This window comes from Rhinoraja longicauda, chromosome 6 (genome assembly GCF_053455715.1).
Source record: "Rhinoraja longicauda isolate Sanriku21f chromosome 6, sRhiLon1.1, whole genome shotgun sequence".
Taxonomy (NCBI): domain Eukaryota; kingdom Metazoa; phylum Chordata; class Chondrichthyes; order Rajiformes; family Arhynchobatidae; genus Rhinoraja; species Rhinoraja longicauda.
Window position 1 is genome coordinate 44837795 of NC_135958.1, and position 19494 is coordinate 44857288.

A 19494-nucleotide genomic window follows, 5' to 3' on the forward strand; every position below is an offset into this window, starting at 1 on the left:
GCTCCGCTCTTGCTCCCCCTCCCCCCACCCGCAACAAGGACAGAATCCCCCTCGTTCTCACCTTCCACCCCACCAGCCAGCGGATCCAACATATCATCCACCAACATTTCCGTCACCTACAACGGGACCCCACCACTGGCCATATCTTCCCATCCCCTCCCCTCTCTGCGTTCCGCAGAGACCGTTCCCTCCGTAACTCCCTGGTCCACTCGTCCCTTCCTACCCAAACCACCCCAACCCCGGGCACTTTCCCCTGCAACCGCACGAGATGCAACACCTGTCCCTTTACCTCCCCCCTCAACTCCATCCAAGGATCCAAACAGTCTTTCCAGGTGAGACAAAGGTTCACCTGCACCTCCTCCAACCTCATCTATTGCATCCGCTGCTCTAGATGTCAACTTATTTACATCGGCGAAACCAAGCGCAGGCTCGCCGATCGCTTCGCTGAACACCTGCGCTCGGTCCGCATTAACCAAACTGATCTCCCGGTGGCCGAGCACGTCAACTCCCCCTCCCATTCCCAGTCTGACCTTTCTGTCATGGGCCTCCTCCAGTGCCACAGTGAGGCCCACCGGAAATTGGAGGAACAGCACCTCATATTTCGCCTGGGCAGTTTGCAGCCCAGTGGTATGAACATTCTCCAACTTTAGATAGCTCCTCTGTCCCTCCTGTCCCCTCCTCCTTCCCAGATCTCCCTCTATCTTCCTGTCTCCACCTATATCCTTCCTTTGTCCCGTCCCCCTGACATCAGTCTGAAGAAGGGTCTCGATCCGAAACGTCACCCATTCCTTCTCTCCCAGATGCTGCCTGACCTGCTGAGTTACTCCAGCATTTTGTGAATAAACTGCTCAAGCTGTCCCTATAGGTGTGAGTCTTGAGTCTTGGCAACATCTTTGTAAATCTTCTCTGCACCCTTTCCATCTTAATAACATCCTTCCTATAACAGGGTGACCAAAACCGATGGTAATACTCCAAATGTGGCCAAACTAATGTCTTGTACAACTGCAACATGACCTCTGAACTTCTATACTCAATACCCTGAGTGATGAAGGCCAATGCGCTAAAACCCTTTGTGACCATGCTATCTATCTGTAACACTACTTTCACGGAACAATGTACCTGCACTCCGAGATCCCCCTGCTCTACAACACTCCCCAGAGCCCTACCATTCACTGTGCAGGTGCTGCCCATGTTCGATGTCCCAAAATGCAACACCCCACAATTCAATCAACTATTCCTCAGCCCATCCAGTCATGATGCTGCTGCCTTTGGACAACCACCTTCACTATCTACAATACCACCTACTTTAGTGTCATCTGCAAACTTGCTAATCGTGCCTTGTATGTTCTCATCCAAATCATTAATATGGATGACAAACAACAATGGGCCCAGCACCGAACCCTGAGGCACACCACTAGTCACAGGCCTCCAGTCTGAAAAACAACCCTCCACCATCACCCTCTGCTTCCTTCCATGAAGAGAATTGTCCATCCCTTCAGCTGTTTTTCCTTGGATCCCACGTGATCTAACCTTCCAGGGCAGCCATGCAGTGAAGGTGACTCTTGAAGTGAGACATGAAAATGAAGGTGAATGGGGTAGCTAGTGGATAGAAAGTGAACTGTGGGAGAGCCTGGGCAAAAATATAGATGAATGGTTAGTTAAATTTGCCTAATGATTGATTTCACTCACCTTCCTGAGCTGCTGAGATCATTCACCACATCTAGGGGCACAACATTATTCTGTAGCTGCTTGCCCCCTCTACTGCCTCCAAACACACCTCCTTGCTGTGCGCTGAAACCTTCTTTCTCTCATTGGCAGGGAAGGCTATCGACCTGTAACTCTTTGCAGCTTCTAACAACACAGACAAGAGTGCCTTACTGAGATGAAGAACCACCTTAGCCTCTCTTGACCCAATTATGTCACCTGCTTCTCTTTTATTTCCAATTGTTTTCATTTGCACCTTTGAAGTATCCCTTCAACACCAGAGCTGAGATGACTATAAACTACGTCCACTGCTGCTGCTTGGCTAGGAAACCAAGCTTGAAATTATGTGAGACGATTGCATTAAAAAGCCACAGACAGATCTGCTGCATTTACTGCAGATTTCTAGTGGAAGAAGCCAGCTAGAATTGCCCTCTCTGAGACCTTGCAAACGAAGAATCAGAGCCCCAGAATATCTGTTGAATAATCTGTGAACTTCAGAGCACTTTCAAATCTCATTATTTCCCCGTTTCAATATCCTTTATCCCACTCACCCCCAAAAAACATTTCTCTCTTCTATTACTCACCCTGTAATGTGTTTATCAATTCAGCAATTTGGAACTGGTCCCAGGTTCCGACATGGCAGAAGTATTCCACTGTGAATGAAATCATCACAGTTAATTATTACATTCCTCCATTACCAACAGTATTACAGCCCCTCATAACAATAAAACACATCACTGGAAAAAGGACATATAATTAGATACATGACATAGACAATAGACAATAGACAATAGGTGCAGGAGTAGGCCATTCAGCCCTTCGAGCCAGCACCGCCATTCAATGCGATCATGGCTGATCACTATCAATCTGTACCCCGTTCCTGCCTTCTCCCCATACCCCCTCACTCCGCTATCCTTAAGAGCTCTATCCAGCTCTCTCTTGAAAGCATCCAACGAACTGGCCTCCACTGCCTTCTGAGGCAGAGAATTCCACACCTTCACCACCCTCTGACTGAAAAAGTTCTTCCTCATCTCCGTTCTAAATGGCCTACCCCTTATTCTCAAACTGTGGCCCCTTGTTCTGGACTCCCCCAACATTGGGAACATGTTATCTGCCTCTAATGTGTCCAATCCCCTAATTATCTTATATGTTTCAATAAGATCCCCCCTCATCCTTCTAAATTCCAGTGTATACAAGCCCAATCGCTCCAGCCTTTCAACATACGACAGTCCCGCCATTCCGGGAATTAATCTAGTGAACCTACGCTGCACGCCCTCCATAGCAAGAATATCCTTCCTCAAATTTGGAGACCAAAACTGCACACAGTACTCCAGGTGCGGTCTCACCAGGGCCCGGTACAACTGTAGAAGGACCTCTTTGCTCCTATACTCAACTCCTCTTGTTACGAAGGCCAACATTCCATTGGCTTTCTTCACTGCCTGCTGAACCTGCATGCTTCCTTTCATTGACTGATGCACTAGGACACCCAGATCTCGTTGAACTCCCCCTCCTCCTAACTTGACACCATTCAGATAATAATCTGCCTTTCTATTCTTACTTCCAAAGTGAATAACCTCACACTTATCTACATTAAACTGCATCTGCCATGTATCCGCCCACTCACACAACCTGTCCAGGTCACCCTGCAGCCTTATTGCATCTTCCTCACAATTCACACTACCCCCCAACTTAGTATCATCTGCAAATTTGCTAATGGTACTTTTAATCCCTCCGTCTAAGTCATTAATGTATATCGTAAATAGCTGGGGTCCCAGCACCGAACCTTGCGGTACCCCACTGGTCACTACCTGCCATTCCGAAAGGGACCCATTTATCCCCACTCTTTGCTTTCTGTCTGTTAACCAATTTTCTATCCATGTCAGTACCCTACCCCCAATACCATGTGCCCTAATTTTGCCCACTAATCTCCTATGTGGGACCTTGTCGAAGGCTTTCTGAAAGTCGAGGTACACCACATCCACTGACTCTCCCTTGTCAATTTTCCTAGTTACATCCTCAAAAAATTCCAGTAGATTTGTCAAGCATGATTTCCCCTTCGTAAATCCATGCTGACTCGGAACGATCCCGTTACTGCTATCCAAATGCTCAGCAATTTCGTCTTTTATAATTGACTCCAGCATTTTCCCCACCACTGATGTCAGACTAACTGGTCTATAATTACCCGTTTTCTCTCTCCCTCCTTTCTTAAAAAGTGGGATAACATTTGCTATCCTCCAATCCACAGGAACTGATCCTGAATCTATAGAACATTGAAAAATGATCTCCAATGCTTCCACTATTTCTAGAGCCACCTCCTTAAGTACTCTGGGATGCAGACCATCAGGCCCTGGGGATTTATCAGCCTTCAGTCCCATCAGTCTACCCAAAACCATTTCCTGCCTAATGTGGATTTCCTTCAGTTCCTCCATCACCCTAGGTTCTCCAGCCCCTAGAACATTTGGGAGATTGTGTGTATCTTCCTCAGTGAAGACAGATCCAAAGTAATGGTTTAACTCGTCTGCCATTTCTTTGTTCCCCATAATAAATTCCCCTGCTTCTGTCTTCAAGGGACCCACATTTGCCTTGACTATTTTTTTCCTCTTCACGTACCTAAAAAAACTTTTGCTATCCTCCTTTATATTATTGGCTAGTTTACCCTCGTACCTCATCTTTTCTCCTCGTATTGCCTTTTTAGTTAACTTTTGTTGCTCTTTAAAAGAGTCCCAATCCTCTGTCTTCCCACTCTTCTTTGCTATGTTATACTTCCTCTCCTTAATTTTTATGCTGTCCCTGACTTCCCTTGTCAGCCACAGGTGTCTCTTACTCCCCTTAGAGTCTTTCCACCTCTTTGGAATAAATTGATCCTGCAACCTCTGCATTATTCCCAGGAATACCTGCCATTGCTGTTCTACCGTCTTCCCTGCTAGGGCCTCCTTCCAATCAATTTTGGCCAGCTCCCGCCTCATGCCTCTGTAATCCCCTTTGCTATACTGTAATACCGACACTTCCGATTTTCCCTTCTGCCTTTCCATTTGCAGAGTAAAACTTATCATGTTGTGATCACTGCCTCCTAATGGCTCTTTTACCTCTAGTCCCCTTATCAGATCAGGATCATTACACAACACTAAATCCAGAATTGCCTTCTCCCTGGTAGGCTCCAGTACAAGCTGTTCTAAGAATCCATCTCGAAGGCACTCTACAAACTCTCTTTCCTGGGGTCCATTTCCAACCTGATTTTCCCAGTCTACCTGCATGTTGAAATCTCCCATAACCACCGTAGCATTACATTTTTGACACGCCAATTTTATCTCCTGATTTAACTTGCACCCTAAGTCGAGGCTACTGTTTGGGGGCCTATAGATAACTCCCATTAGGGTCTTTTTACCCTTACAATTTCTCATTTCTATCCATACTGATTCAACATCTCCTGATTCTATGTCACCCCTTGCAAGGGAATGAATATCATTCCTTACCATCAGAGCAACCCCACCCCCTCTGCCCACCTGTCTGTCTTTTCTATACGTTGTGTACCCCTGAATATTCAGTTCCCAGCCCTGGTCCTCTTGTAGCCATGTCTCAGTGATCCCTACAACATCATACTTGCCCATGACTAACTGAGCCTCAAGCTCATCCACTTTATTTTTTATACTACGCGCATTTAAGTACAACACTTTAACTTCTGTATTTACCTCCCCTCTCACATCGTTCACAATTGGCCCTGCCCTTAATTTCTTTTCCGCTCTAGAACTTCTGTTCCCATTCTTCCGAAAGTCTTTTGCAATATCTCCTGTATTCCCTTTTACCTCATCTTCATATTCACAATTTGTTAACCCCTCCCCCCCACTACTTAGTTTAAAGCCACAGGTGTCACACTAGCAAACCTGCCTGCCAGAATGTTTGTCCCCCTGCTGTTAAGATGCAACCCGTCCCTTTTGTACAAGTCACCCCTAGCCCAGAAGAGATCCCAGTGGTCCAGAAATCTAAATCCCTGCTCTCTGCACCAGTCCCTCAGCCATAAATTCATACCCTCTATCTCTCTGTTCCTGGCCTCACCAGCACGAGGTACCGGTAGCAGTCCAGAGATAACTACCTTCGACGTCCTACTTCTCAGCGTTTTTCCCAACTCTCTAAACTCCCGCTGTAGCACCTCCTTCCTCTTCCGCCCGACGTCATTCGTGCCCACGTGCACAACGACTTCAGGTTGATCGCCTTCCCTCGCTAGGATTTTCTGAAGCCGGTCTGTGATGTGTTGAACCCTGGCACCAGGGAGGCAACAGACCATCCTCAAGTCCCTCCTGCTGCCACAGAATCTTCTATCCGTCCCTCGGACTATGGAGTCACCGACCACTACGGCTCTTCCAGACTTCGGTCTCCCCTGTCGTGTATCCTTGCCAACAGGTCCGCCACTCGGACTGGAAACGTCTTCTGCCCCGACAGTTCCCAAGAGGGTATACCTATTTGCAATAGGCACAGCCACCGGGGTCTCCTGTAGTCCACGTCCACTCCTCCCTGAAACAGTCTCCCACCTTCGCTCGACCTGGACCCTTGGCGTGACAGCCTCACAATAGGTCCTGTCGAGGAAACTCTCGCATTCCCGGATGGCCCTGAGGTCATCCAACTGCCTCTCCAACTCCACCACACGTCCCTTCAGGAGCTGCACCTGGACACAGTTCTTGCAGGTGTAGCTCCCAGAAGCTCCCGCGACGTCCCTGTCTTCCCACATCCTGCAGGAAACACACCGCACCAACTTTTCCGCCATCACCTTGTGCCTATAACCAGCTCTGGCTTAAAACAATGGTATCCTCCTCACCTCAGCCTCCTCGCCGAAGACTCGCAGCCAAAGACTCGCACTTTTCTCACTGGGCACTTCCCTCACTGGGCTGCACCTGAACAGGGCTGCACCCTTTTGTGAGCCTTGCTTATATCACCAATTTAAATTGCCTGATTGTCCAATTTACCTGACTTCTCACTTAAACTGCCTGTTGAACTGTGATTAGCACTTACTTTACTGCTCAGCCAACGGGCGTCCTTGCTCTGCTCCCGGACTTTTCAAATTGACTACTACTTCCTTTTGGCGCTCTTTTTAAACTGCCTGTTGAACTGTGATTAGCACTTACTTTACTGCTCAGCCAACGGGCGTCCTTGCTCTGCTCCCGGACTTTTCAAATTGACTACTACTTCCTTTTGGCGCTCTTTTTAAACTGCCTGTTCAACTGTGATTAGCACTTACTTTACTGCTCAGCCAACGGGCGTCCTTGCTCTGCTCCCGGACTTTTCAAATTGACTACTACTTCCTTTTGGCGCTCTTTTTAAACTGCCTGTTCAACTGTGATTAGCACTTACTTTACTGCTCAGCCAACGGGCGTCCTTGCTCTGCTCCCGGACTTTTCAAATTGACTACTACTTCCTTTTGGCGCTCTTTTTAAACTGCCTGTTCAACTGTGATTAGCACTTACTTTACTGCTCAGCCAACGGGCGTCCTTGCTCTGCTCCCGGACTTTTCAAATTGACTACTACTTCCTTTTGGCGCTCTTTTTAAACTGCCTGTTCAACTGTGATTAGCACTTACTTTACTGCTCAGCCAACGGGCGTCCTTGCTCTGCTCCCGGACTTTTCAAATTGACTACTACTTCCTTTTGGCGCTCTTTTTAAACTGCCTGTTGAACTGTGATTAGCACTTACTTTACTGCTCAGCCAACGGGCGTCCTTGCTCTGCTCCCGGACTTTTCAAATTGACTACTACTTCCTTTTGGCGCTCTTTTTAAACTGCCTGTTCAACTGTGATTAGCACTTACTTTACTGCTCAGCCAACGGGCGTCCTTGCTCTGCTCCCGGACTTTTCAAATTGACTACTACTTCCTTTTGGCGCTCTTTTTAAACTGCCTGTTGAACTGTGATTAGCACTTACTTTACTGCTCAGCCAACGGGCGTCCTTGCTCTGCTCCCGGACTTTTCAAATTGACTACTACTTCCTTTTGGCGCTCTTTTTAAACTGCCTGTTCAACTGTGATTAGCACTTACTTTACTGCTCAGCCAACGGGCGTCCTTGCTCTGCTCCCGGACTTTTCAAATTGACTACTACTTCCTTTTGGCGCTCTTTTTAAACTGCCTGTTGAACTGTGATTAGCACTTACTTTACTGCTCAGCCAACGGGCGTCCTTGCTCTGCTCCCGGACTTTTCAAATTGACTACTACTTCCTTTTGGCGCTCTTTTTAAACTGCCTGTTCAACTGTGATTAGCACTTACTTTACTGCTCAGCCAACGGGCGTCCTTGCTCTGCTCCCGGACTTTTCAAATTGACTACTACTTCCTTTTGGCGCTCTTTTTAAACTGCCTGTTCAACTGTGATTAGCACTTACTTTACTGCTCAGCCAACGGGCGTCCTTGCTCTGCTCCCGGACTTTTCAAATTGACTACTACTTCCTTTTGGCGCTCTTTTTAAACTGCCTGTTGAACTGTGATTAGCACTTACTTTACTGCTCAGCCAACGGGCGTCCTTGCTCTGCTCCCGGACTTTTCAAATTGACTACTACTTCCTTTTGGCGCTCTTTTTAAACTGCCTGTTCAACTGTGATTAGCACTTACTTTACTGCTCAGCCAACGGGCGTCCTTGCTCTGCTCCCGGACTTTTCAAATTGACTACTACTTCCTTTTGGCGCTCTTTTTAAACTGCCTGTTCAACTGTGATTAGCACTTACTTTACTGCTCAGCCAACGGGCGTCCTTGCTCTGCTCCCGGACTTTTCAAATTGACTACTACTTCCTTTTGGCGCTCTTTTTAAACTGCCTGTTCAACTGTGATTAGCACTTACTTTACTGCTCAGCCAACGGGCGTCCTTGCTCTGCTCCCGGACTTTTCAAATTGACTACTACTTCCTTTTGGCGCTCTTTTTAAACTGCCTGTTCAACTGTGATTAGCACTTACTTTACTGCTCAGCCAACGGGCGTCCTTGCTCTGCTCCCGGACTTTTCAAATTGACTACTACTTCCTTTTGGCGCTCTTTTTAAACTGCCTGTTCAACTGTGATTAGCACTTACTTTACTGCTCAGCCAACGGGCGTCCTTGCTCTGCTCCCGGACTTTTCAAATTGACTACTACTTCCTTTTGGCGCTCTTTTTAAACTGCCTGTTCAACTGTGATTAGCACTTACTTTACTGCTCAGCCAACGGGCGTCCTTGCTCTGCTCCCGGACTTTTCAAATTGACTACTACTTCCTTTTGGCGCTCTTTTTAAACTGCCTGTTCAACTGTGATTAGCACTTACTTTACTGCTCAGCCAACGGGCGTCCTTGCTCTGCTCCCGGACTTTTCAAATTGACTACTACTTCCTTTTGGCGCTCTTTTTAAACTGCCTGTTGAACTGTGATTAGCACTTACTTTACTGCTCAGCCAACGGGCGTCCTTGCTCTGCTCCCGGACTTTTCAAATTGACTACTACTTCCTTTTGGCGCTCTTTTTAAACTGCCTGTTCAACTGTGATTAGCACTTACTTTACTGCTCAGCCAACGGGCGTCCTTGCTCTGCTCCCGGACTTTTCAAATTGACTACTACTTCCTTTTGGCGCTCTTTTTAAACTGCCTGTTCAACTGTGATTAGCACTTACTTTACTGCTCAGCCAACGGGCGTCCTTGCTCTGCTCCCGGACTTTTCAAATTGACTACTACTTCCTTTTGGCGCTCTTTTTAAACTGCCTGTTCAACTGTGATTAGCACTTACTTTACTGCTCAGCCAACGGGCGTCCTTGCTCTGCTCCCGGACTTTTCAAATTGACTACTACTTCCTTTTGGCGCTCTTTTTAAACTGCCTGTTGAACTGTGATTAGCACTTACTTTACTGCTCAGCCAACGGGCGTCCTTGCTCTGCTCCCGGACTTTTCAAATTGACTACTACTTCCTTTTGGCGCTCTTTTTAAACTGCCTGTTGAACTGTGATTAGCACTTACTTTACTGCTCAGCCAACGGGCGTCCTTGCTCTGCTCCCGGACTTTTCAAATTGACTACTACTTCCTTTTGGCGCTCTTTTTAAACTGCCTGTTCAACTGTGATTAGCACTTACTTTACTGCTCAGCCAACGGGCGTCCTTGCTCTGCTCCCGGACTTTTCAAATTGACTACTACTTCCTTTTGGCGCTCTTTTTAAACTGCCTGTTCAACTGTGATTAGCACTTACTTTACTGCTCAGCCAACGGGCGTCCTTGCTCTGCTCCCGGACTTTTCAAATTGACTACTACTTCCTTTTGGCGCTCTTTTTAAACTGCCTGTTCAACTGTGATTAGCACTTACTTTACTGCTCAGCCAACGGGCGTCCTTGCTCTGCTCCCGGACTTTTCAAATTGACTACTACTTCCTTTTGGCGCTCTTTTTAAACTGCCTGTTCAACTGTGATTAGCACTTACTTTACTGCTCAGCCAACGGGCGTCCTTGCTCTGCTCCCGGACTTTTCAAATTGACTACTACTTCCTTTTGGCGCTCTTTTTAAACTGCCTGTTCAACTGTGATTAGCACTTACTTTACTGCTCAGCCAACGGGCGTCCTTGCTCTGCTCCCGGACTTTTCAAATTGACTACTACTTCCTTTTGGCGCTCTTTTTAAACTGCCTGTTCAACTGTGATTAGCACTTACTTTACTGCTCAGCCAACGGGCGTCCTTGCTCTGCTCCCGGACTTTTCAAATTGACTACTACTTCCTTTTGGCGCTCTTTTTAAACTGCCTGTTCAACTGTGATTAGCACTTACTTTACTGCTCAGCCAACGGGCGTCCTTGCTCTGCTCCCGGACTTTTCAAATTGACTACTACTTCCTTTTGGCGCTCTTTTTAAACTGCCTGTTCAACTGTGATTAGCACTTACTTTACTGCTCAGCCAACGGGCGTCCTTGCTCTGCTCCCGGACTTTTCAAATTGACTACTACTTCCTTTTGGCGCTCTTTTTAAACTGCCTGTTCAACTGTGATTAGCACTTACTTTACTGCTCAGCCAACGGGCGTCCTTGCTCTGCTCCCGGACTTTTCAAATTGACTACTACTTCCTTTTGGCGCTCTTTTTAAACTGCCTGTTCAACTGTGATTAGCACTTACTTTACTGCTCAGCCAACGGGCGTCCTTGCTCTGCTCCCGGACTTTTCAAATTGACTACTACTTCCTTTTGGCGCTCTTTTTAAACTGCCTGTTCAACTGTGATTAGCACTTACTTTACTGCTCAGCCAACGGGCGTCCTTGCTCTGCTCCCGGACTTTTCAAATTGACTACTACTTCCTTTTGGCGCTCTTTTTAAACTGCCTGTTGAACTGTGATTAGCACTTACTTTACTGCTCAGCCAACGGGCGTCCTTGCTCTGCTCCCGGACTTTTCAAATTGACTACTACTTCCTTTTGGCGCTCTTTTTAAACTGCCTGTTGAACTGTGATTAGCACTTACTTTACTGCTCAGCCAACGGGCGTCCTTGCTCTGCTCCCGGACTTTTCAAATTGACTACTACTTCCTTTTGGCGCTCTTTTTAAACTGCCTGTTCAACTGTGATTAGCACTTACTTTACTGCTCAGCCAACGGGCGTCCTTGCTCTGCTCCCGGACTTTTCAAATTGACTACTACTTCCTTTTGGCGCTCTTTTTAAACTGCCTGTTCAACTGTGATTAGCACTTACTTTACTGCTCAGCCAACGGGCGTCCTTGCTCTGCTCCCGGACTTTTCAAATTGACTACTACTTCCTTTTGGCGCTCTTTTTAAACTGCCTGTTCAACTGTGATTAGCACTTACTTTACTGCTCAGCCAACGGGCGTCCTTGCTCTGCTCCCGGACTTTTCAAATTGACTACTACTTCCTTTTGGCGCTCTTTTTAAACTGCCTGTTCAACTGTGATTAGCACTTACTTTACTGCTCAGCCAACGGGCGTCCTTGCTCTGCTCCCGGACTTTTCAAATTGACTACTACTTCCTTTTGGCGCTCTTTTTAAACTGCCTGTTCAACTGTGATTAGCACTTACTTTACTGCTCAGCCAACGGGCGTCCTTGCTCTGCTCCCGGACTTTTCAAATTGACTACTACTTCCTTTTGGCGCTCTTTTTAAACTGCCTGTTCAACTGTGATTAGCACTTACTTTACTGCTCAGCCAACGGGCGTCCTTGCTCTGCTCCCGGACTTTTCAAATTGACTACTACTTCCTTTTGGCGCTCTTTTTAAACTGCCTGTTCAACTGTGATTAGCACTTACTTTACTGCTCAGCCAACGGGCGTCCTTGCTCTGCTCCCGGACTTTTCAAATTGACTACTACTTCCTTTTGGCGCTCTTTTTAAACTGCCTGTTCAACTGTGATTAGCACTTACTTTACTGCTCAGCCAACGGGCGTCCTTGCTCTGCTCCCGGACTTTTCAAATTGACTACTACTTCCTTTTGGCGCTCTTTTTAAACTGCCTGTTCAACTGTGATTAGCACTTACTTTACTGCTCAGCCAACGGGCGTCCTTGCTCTGCTCCCGGACTTTTCAAATTGACTACTACTTCCTTTTGGCGCTCTTTTTAAACTGCCTGTTGAACTGTGATTAGCACTTACTTTACTGCTCAGCCAACGGGCGTCCTTGCTCTGCTCCCGGACTTTTCAAATTGACTACTACTTCCTTTTGGCGCTCTTTTTAAACTGCCTGTTCAACTGTGATTAGCACTTACTTTACTGCTCAGCCAACGGGCGTCCTTGCTCTGCTCCCGGACTTTTCAAATTGACTACTACTTCCTTTTGGCGCTCTTTTTAAACTGCCTGTTCAACTGTGATTAGCACTTACTTTACTGCTCAGCCAACGGGCGTCCTTGCTCTGCTCCCGGACTTTTCAAATTGACTACTACTTCCTTTTGGCGCTCTTTTTAAACTGCCTGTTCAACTGTGATTAGCACTTACTTTACTGCTCAGCCAACGGGCGTCCTTGCTCTGCTCCCGGACTTTTCAAATTGACTACTACTTCCTTTTGGCGCTCTTTTTAAACTGCCTGTTCAACTGTGATTAGCACTTACTTTACTGCTCAGCCAACGGGCGTCCTTGCTCTGCTCCCGGACTTTTCAAATTGACTACTACTTCCTTTTGGCGCTCTTTTTAAACTGCCTGTTCAACTGTGATTAGCACTTACTTTACTGCTCAGCCAACGGGCGTCCTTGCTCTGCTCCCGGACTTTTCAAATTGACTACTACTTCCTTTTGGCGCTCTTTTTAAACTGCCTGTTCAACTGTGATTAGCACTTACTTTACTGCTCAGCCAACGGGCGTCCTTGCTCTGCTCCCGGACTTTTCAAATTGACTACTACTTCCTTTTGGCGCTCTTTTTAAACTGCCTGTTCAACTGTGATTAGCACTTACTTTACTGCTCAGCCAACGGGCGTCCTTGCTCTGCTCCCGGACTTTTCAAATTGACTACTACTTCCTTTTGGCGCTCTTTTTAAACTGCCTGTTCAACTGTGATTAGCACTTACTTTACTGCTCAGCCAACGGGCGTCCTTGCTCTGCTCCCGGACTTTTCAAATTGACTACTACTTCCTTTTGGCGCTCTTTTTAAACTGCCTGTTCAACTGTGATTAGCACTTACTTTACTGCTCAGCCAACGGGCGTCCTTGCTCTGCTCCCGGACTTTTCAAATTGACTACTACTTCCTTTTGGCGCTCTTTTTAAACTGCCTGTTCAACTGTGATTAGCACTTACTTTACTGCTCAGCCAACGGGCGTCCTTGCTCTGCTCCCGGACTTTTCAAATTGACTACTACTTCCTTTTGGCGCTCTTTTTAAACTGCCTGTTCAACTGTGATTAGCACTTACTTTACTGCTCAGCCAACGGGCGTCCTTGCTCTGCTCCCGGACTTTTCAAATTGACTACTACTTCCTTTTGGCGCTCTTTTTAAACTGCCTGTTCAACTGTGATTAGCACTTACTTTACTGCTCAGCCAACGGGCGTCCTTGCTCTGCTCCCGGACTTTTCAAATTGACTACTACTTCCTTTTGGCGCTCTTTTTAAACTGCCTGTTCAACTGTGATTAGCACTTACTTTACTGCTCAGCCAACGGGCGTCCTTGCTCTGCTCCCGGACTTTTCAAATTGACTACTACTTCCTTTTGGCGCTCTTTTTAAACTGCCTGTTCAACTGTGATTAGCACTTACTTTACTGCTCTGCCAACGGGCGTCCTTGCTCTGCTCCCGGACTACACTACACATCCAACACTGCCATCATTAATTGTAGTGTTGGTTACAAATAATAGTCCAATCCTTTAGTTGTGGTGGGGGTGAACGTAGATTGTAAAGCACCTGTTTCTCAAGTATTAAGTGGTCTCTTTGCATTCAAAAATTGGTTCAGGAATAAAGAGATCTCTTCTGAGATTGAACAGAACATAGAACACAGAACAGTACAGCACAGCAAAGGGCCCTTTGGCCCACAATGTTTGTGCCAAATCCATGTTCCTCTATTCCCTGGACTAGAGCCTATGCCTATCTAAACACCTCTGAAATGCCACTATCATACCTGCCTCCAGTACCCCCCTGGCAATGTGTTCCAGGCCCCCATTATAGTCTGTGTAAAAAATACAGTCAGAGTTAAAAAGCCATACAGTGTGGAAACAGGCCCTTCGGCCCAACTTGTAAATAGTAGGAATAAACGGGCCCTTTTCCGAATGGCAGGCAGTGGAGAGTGGAGTGCCGCAAGGCTCGGTGCTGGGGCCGCAACTATGTACAATATATATTAATGATTTGGATGATGGAATTAGAAGTAACACAAGCACGTTTGTGGATGACACAAAGCTGGGTGGCAGTGTGAACTGCAAAGAGGATTTTAGGAGGTTGCAGTGTGACTTGGACAGGTTGAGTGAGTGGGCAGATGCATAGCAGATGCAGTATTATGTCGAAAAATGTGAGGTTATCCACTTTGGCGGCAAAAATAAGGAAGCAGATTATTATCTCAATGGTATAAGAAAATAACTGCAGATGCTGGTACAAATCGATTTATTCACAAAATGCTGGAGTAACTCAGCAGGTCAGGCAGCATCTCGGGAGAGAAGGAATGGGTGACGTTTCGGGTCGAGACCCTTCTTCAGACTGAATGGTGAATTATCTCAATGGTGCCAGATTAGGTAAAGGGGAAGTGCAACGAGACTATGGTGACCTTGTACACCAGTCACTGAAAGTAAGCATGCAAGTACAGCAGGCAGTGAAGAAAGCTAATGGCATGTTGGCCTTCATCACGAGAGGATTTGAGTACAGGAGCAAAGAAGCCCTTCTGCAGTTGTAAGGGCCTTGGTGAGACCACATCTGGAGTATTGTGTGCAGTTTTGGTCTCCTAATTTGAGGAAGGACGTCCTTGCTATTGAGGCAGTGCAGCAAATGTTCACGAGGTTAATCCCTGGGATGGAGGGACTGTCATATGAGGAAAGATTGGAAAGACTAGGCTTGTATTCACTGGATTTTAGAAGGATGAGAGGGGATCTTATAGAGACATATAAAATTATAAAAGGACTAGACAAGCTAGATGCAGGAAAAATGTTCCCAGTGTTGGGGGAGTCCAGAACTCAGACACAGTCTAAGAATAAAGGGGAGGCCATTTAAAACTGAGGTGAGAAGAAAAACTTTTTCACCCAGAGAGTTGTCAATTTGTGGAAATCTCTGCCACAGTGTGCAGTGGAGGCCAATTCACTGGAGGGATTTAAAAGAGAGTTAGATAGAGCTCTAGGGGCTAGTGGAATCAAGGGATATGGGGAGAGGGCAGGCACAAGTTACTGATTGTAGATGATCAGCCATCATCACAATGAATGGCGCTGCTGGCTTGAAGGGCCAAATGGCCTCCTCCTGCACCTATTTTCTATGTTCATGTCTATGTTTATTCTAGGCATTCACCACCCTCTGTGTAAGAAAAGTTGCCCCTCATATCTCCTTTAAACGTTGCCCCTCTCACCTTAATCACACCCACTAATGCTTGATGTTTCCATCTTGGAAAAAGGTTCTATCTGTCTATCCTAACTATGCCTCTCATCATTGTTTGCAATAGAGGTATAGAAAGCTTTGGGATTTTCTTTAATCTGATGCACCAAACCATTTTGTGGCTCCTTTTGGCCTTTCTATTTGCCAGCTTGAGTTCTTTCCTCCTTTCTTTATATTGCCCAAAGGCCCTGTCTGATTCCATCCTCTGTGGCCTTGCATATGTTTCTTTTCCATTTTTGAACAAATTTACTATATTTTTGTCATCATTTTCTCTTACTTTGCCATCCGAATCCCTCCTCCTTACTGAAACTTGCCAGTTCTGAACTTTAATCAACTTTAAAAGATTCCTACATGTGAAATATAGACTTACCCCTGACAGTTATTCCCAGTGCATCACCCGAAGCTCCTGCCCAATGATTTTGCCACCTTGAGCTCCAATTTAGCACCTTCCCACAAGATCCAGCCTTCTCCCTTTTACAAAACAATGTTAAAACGTTTTTTCTTGTTAATGCTAGTTCCCTTCAATGCTGTCCTGTTATTCTTCCTTATTTCTGGGTTTTTTATGTGTGAGGTTCCTGCGTGTGCATATCTCTGAATATCTGTCCTGGACCCGGCACATTGATGCAATCTTAAAGAAAGCCCATCAATTTCTCGACTTCCTTGTTAGATTGAGGAGATCTGGTTTGTCAATGAATACTCTCTTGAACCTCAACAGGTGTACAGTAGAGGTGCACATTAACTGGTTCATGCAAAGATTACAAAACGTGGTGGACACCCCCCTGTTCATCATGGGGACTGACCTCCGCACCATTGAAGGGATCTATGAGAGGCACTGCCTGAAAGGGCAGCTACACCACCTTGGCCACATTTTCATTTCATCCCTGCCACTTGAAAGAAGGTATGGTGGGCTGAAAACTGTAGCGTCCAGGTTCAGGAACAGCTTCTTCCCAATAACCATCAGGCTACAAACTCCAACTAATCTTCAGAATAAAAAATGTTTTGGCTGCACTGCGGACTTTGGGCTTTGTTTTGTTTTGCACTATATTGGGTTTGTTATTTATCAAACTTTTTTGTTTGTTTGTTCTCTCTATTGAGTAAAAACTGTGTTTACAAATGTATTGTGCTTCTGCAAGTAAGAATGTCATTGTTCTGTTGCAGTTAGTACGGCAATGAAACACTCTCGACCCTCTCACCTCTCGCTTTCTGCCTTGAAAAGTGACATTTGTTTAAATTCACTACCATTTCCTTTTACAATTCCCATCCTTTTAAAATTCAAGAGAAGCTTTATAGTCTGGTTTTAGGCTTCTTACTAGAGTAATCTCATATATTAATGTAAGAACAGAAAATAACGGAAATGCTTAGCAGGTCAACCTCATCGGTGGGAAAGAAATGAAGCCAATGTTTCAAGTCAAAGATCTCCATCAAAGCTGTGAAGGAGACAGGAGAACCTTGTTGAGGTGCAGAGAGAGTGGGTGTCATCTCTGATAGGGTGAAACCAGAATGATTAATCTCCTATTTCACCTGGTTTTCTTATCAATCTTTGGTATTCCTGGCTGAACACTGAAATAGGCCCTGTTCTGTCTTATCACTTTTGGCCACTCTTACACCCAGTGTTATGAAAGAGGATGTAGACTATTTTTTAAATACACAGAGAATTCAGAAATTCGAGGTGCAAAGGAACTTGGGAGTGCTGATGCAAGTTTCACAAAAGGTTAATTTGTGAGTTGAATTGATAGTAAGGAAGGCAAATGAAATGTGCCATTTATTTCGAGAGGACTAGGATAGAAATGCATGGGTGTAATGCTAAGGCTTTATGAGGTGCTGGTCAGACTGCATTTGGAGTATTGTGAGCAGTTTTGTTCCTCATTTCTGAGGCGGGATGTGCTGGCGATGGAGAGGGTCCAGAGGAGGATTCCGGGAATGATCCCATGAATGATTGGGTTAACCGGGCGGCACGGTAGCGCTGCGGTAGAGTTGCTGCTTTACAGCGAATGCAGCGCCGGAGACTCAGGTTCGATCCTGACTACGGGTGCTGCACTGTAAGGAGTTTGTACGTTCTCCCCGTGACCTGCGTGGGTTTACTCCGAGATCTTCGGTTTCCTCCCACACTCCAAAGACGTACAGGTATGTAGGTTAATTGGCTGGGTAAAAATGTAAAAAATTGTCCCTAGTGGGTGTAGGATAGTGTTAATGTACGGGGATCACTGGGCGGCACGGACTTGGAGGGCCGAAAAGGCCTGTTTCCGGCTGTATATATATGATATGATATGATGAGCGTTTGACGTCACTAGGCCTATACTCGCTGGAGTTTAGAAGGATGAAGGGGGACCTCGTTGAAATGTACTGAATGGTGAAAGGCCTGGATAGAGAGGATGTGGTGAGGATGTTTCCATTCGAGGGAGAGTCTAGGACCAGAGGGCACAGTCTCAAAATAAAAGAATGTACCTTTAAAAAGAAACGAGGCAGAATTTATTTAGCCAAAGAGTGGTGAATCTGTGGAATTCATTGCCACAGATGTCTGTCGAGGCCGTCTTTGGGTAAGCAGAGATTAACAGGTTCTTGATTAGTAAGGGTGTTGATTAGTAAGTTTACAGGGAGAAGGCAGGAGAATGGGGTTTAGGACAAAACTTAAGTCAGCCATGACTGAATGGTGGAATACACATGATGGGCTGAGCGGCCTAATTCTGCTCCTTTGTCTTATGAACATATAAAATTACGAGAGGCTTGGATAGGGTAGACAGTCAGAACCTTTTTTTCAGGGTAGGAATGTCTGTCACTAGGGGACATAGCTATAAGGTGAGAGGGGAAGGTTTAATGTAGATGTGCTGGCCAAGTTTTTTACACAGTGGGTGGTGGGGGCCTGGAACGCATTGCCAGCGGTGGTAATGGAGGCAGATACGATGGTGGCGTTTCAGTCTTTTGGATAGGCTATGGAAGTGAAGGGAATAGGGGATATGGATCATGTACAGGCAGCTGAGATACGTTTAACTTGGTGTCATGTTCAACACAGACATCACAGAATCACAGAAACATAGAAACATAGAAAATAGGTGCAGGAGGAGGCCATTTGGCCCTTCGAGCCAGCACTGTCATTCATTGTGATCATGGCTGATCATCTACAATCAGTAACCCGTGCCTGCCTTCTTCCCATATCCCTTGATTCCACTAGCCCCTAGAGCTCTATCTAACTCTCTTTTAAATTAATCCAGTGATTTGGCCTCCACTGCCTACTGTGGCAGAGAATTCCACAAATTCACAACTCTCTGGGTGAAAAAGTTTTTCTTCTCACCTCAGTTTTAAATGGCCTCCCCTTTAGTCTTAGACTGTGGCCCCTGGTTCTGGACTCCTCCAACATTGGGAACATTTTTCCTGCATCTAGCTTGTCTAGTCCTTTTATAATTTTATACGTCTCTATAAGATGCCCTCTCATCCTTCTAAACTCCAGTAATTACAAGCCTAGTCTTTCCAATCTTTCCTCATATGTCCCTCCATCCCAGGGATTAACCTTGTGAACCTATGCTGCACTGCCTCAATAGCAAGGACATCCTTCGTCAAATTAGGAGACCAAAACTGCACACAATACCAGGGCTCTATACAACTGTTGAAGGACTTCTTTACTCTCGTTATGAAGGCCAACGTGCCATTAGCTTTCTGCACTGCCTGCTGTACCTGCACGCTTACTTTCAGTGACTGGTGTACAAGGACACCAAGATCTCGTTGCACTTCTCCTTTATCTAATCTGACACCATTGAGATAATAACCTGCTTCCTTATTTTTGCCGCCAAAGTGGATAACCTCACATTTATCTAAATTTATAATATACTGCATCTGCCCACTCACTCAACCAGTCCAAGTCACCCT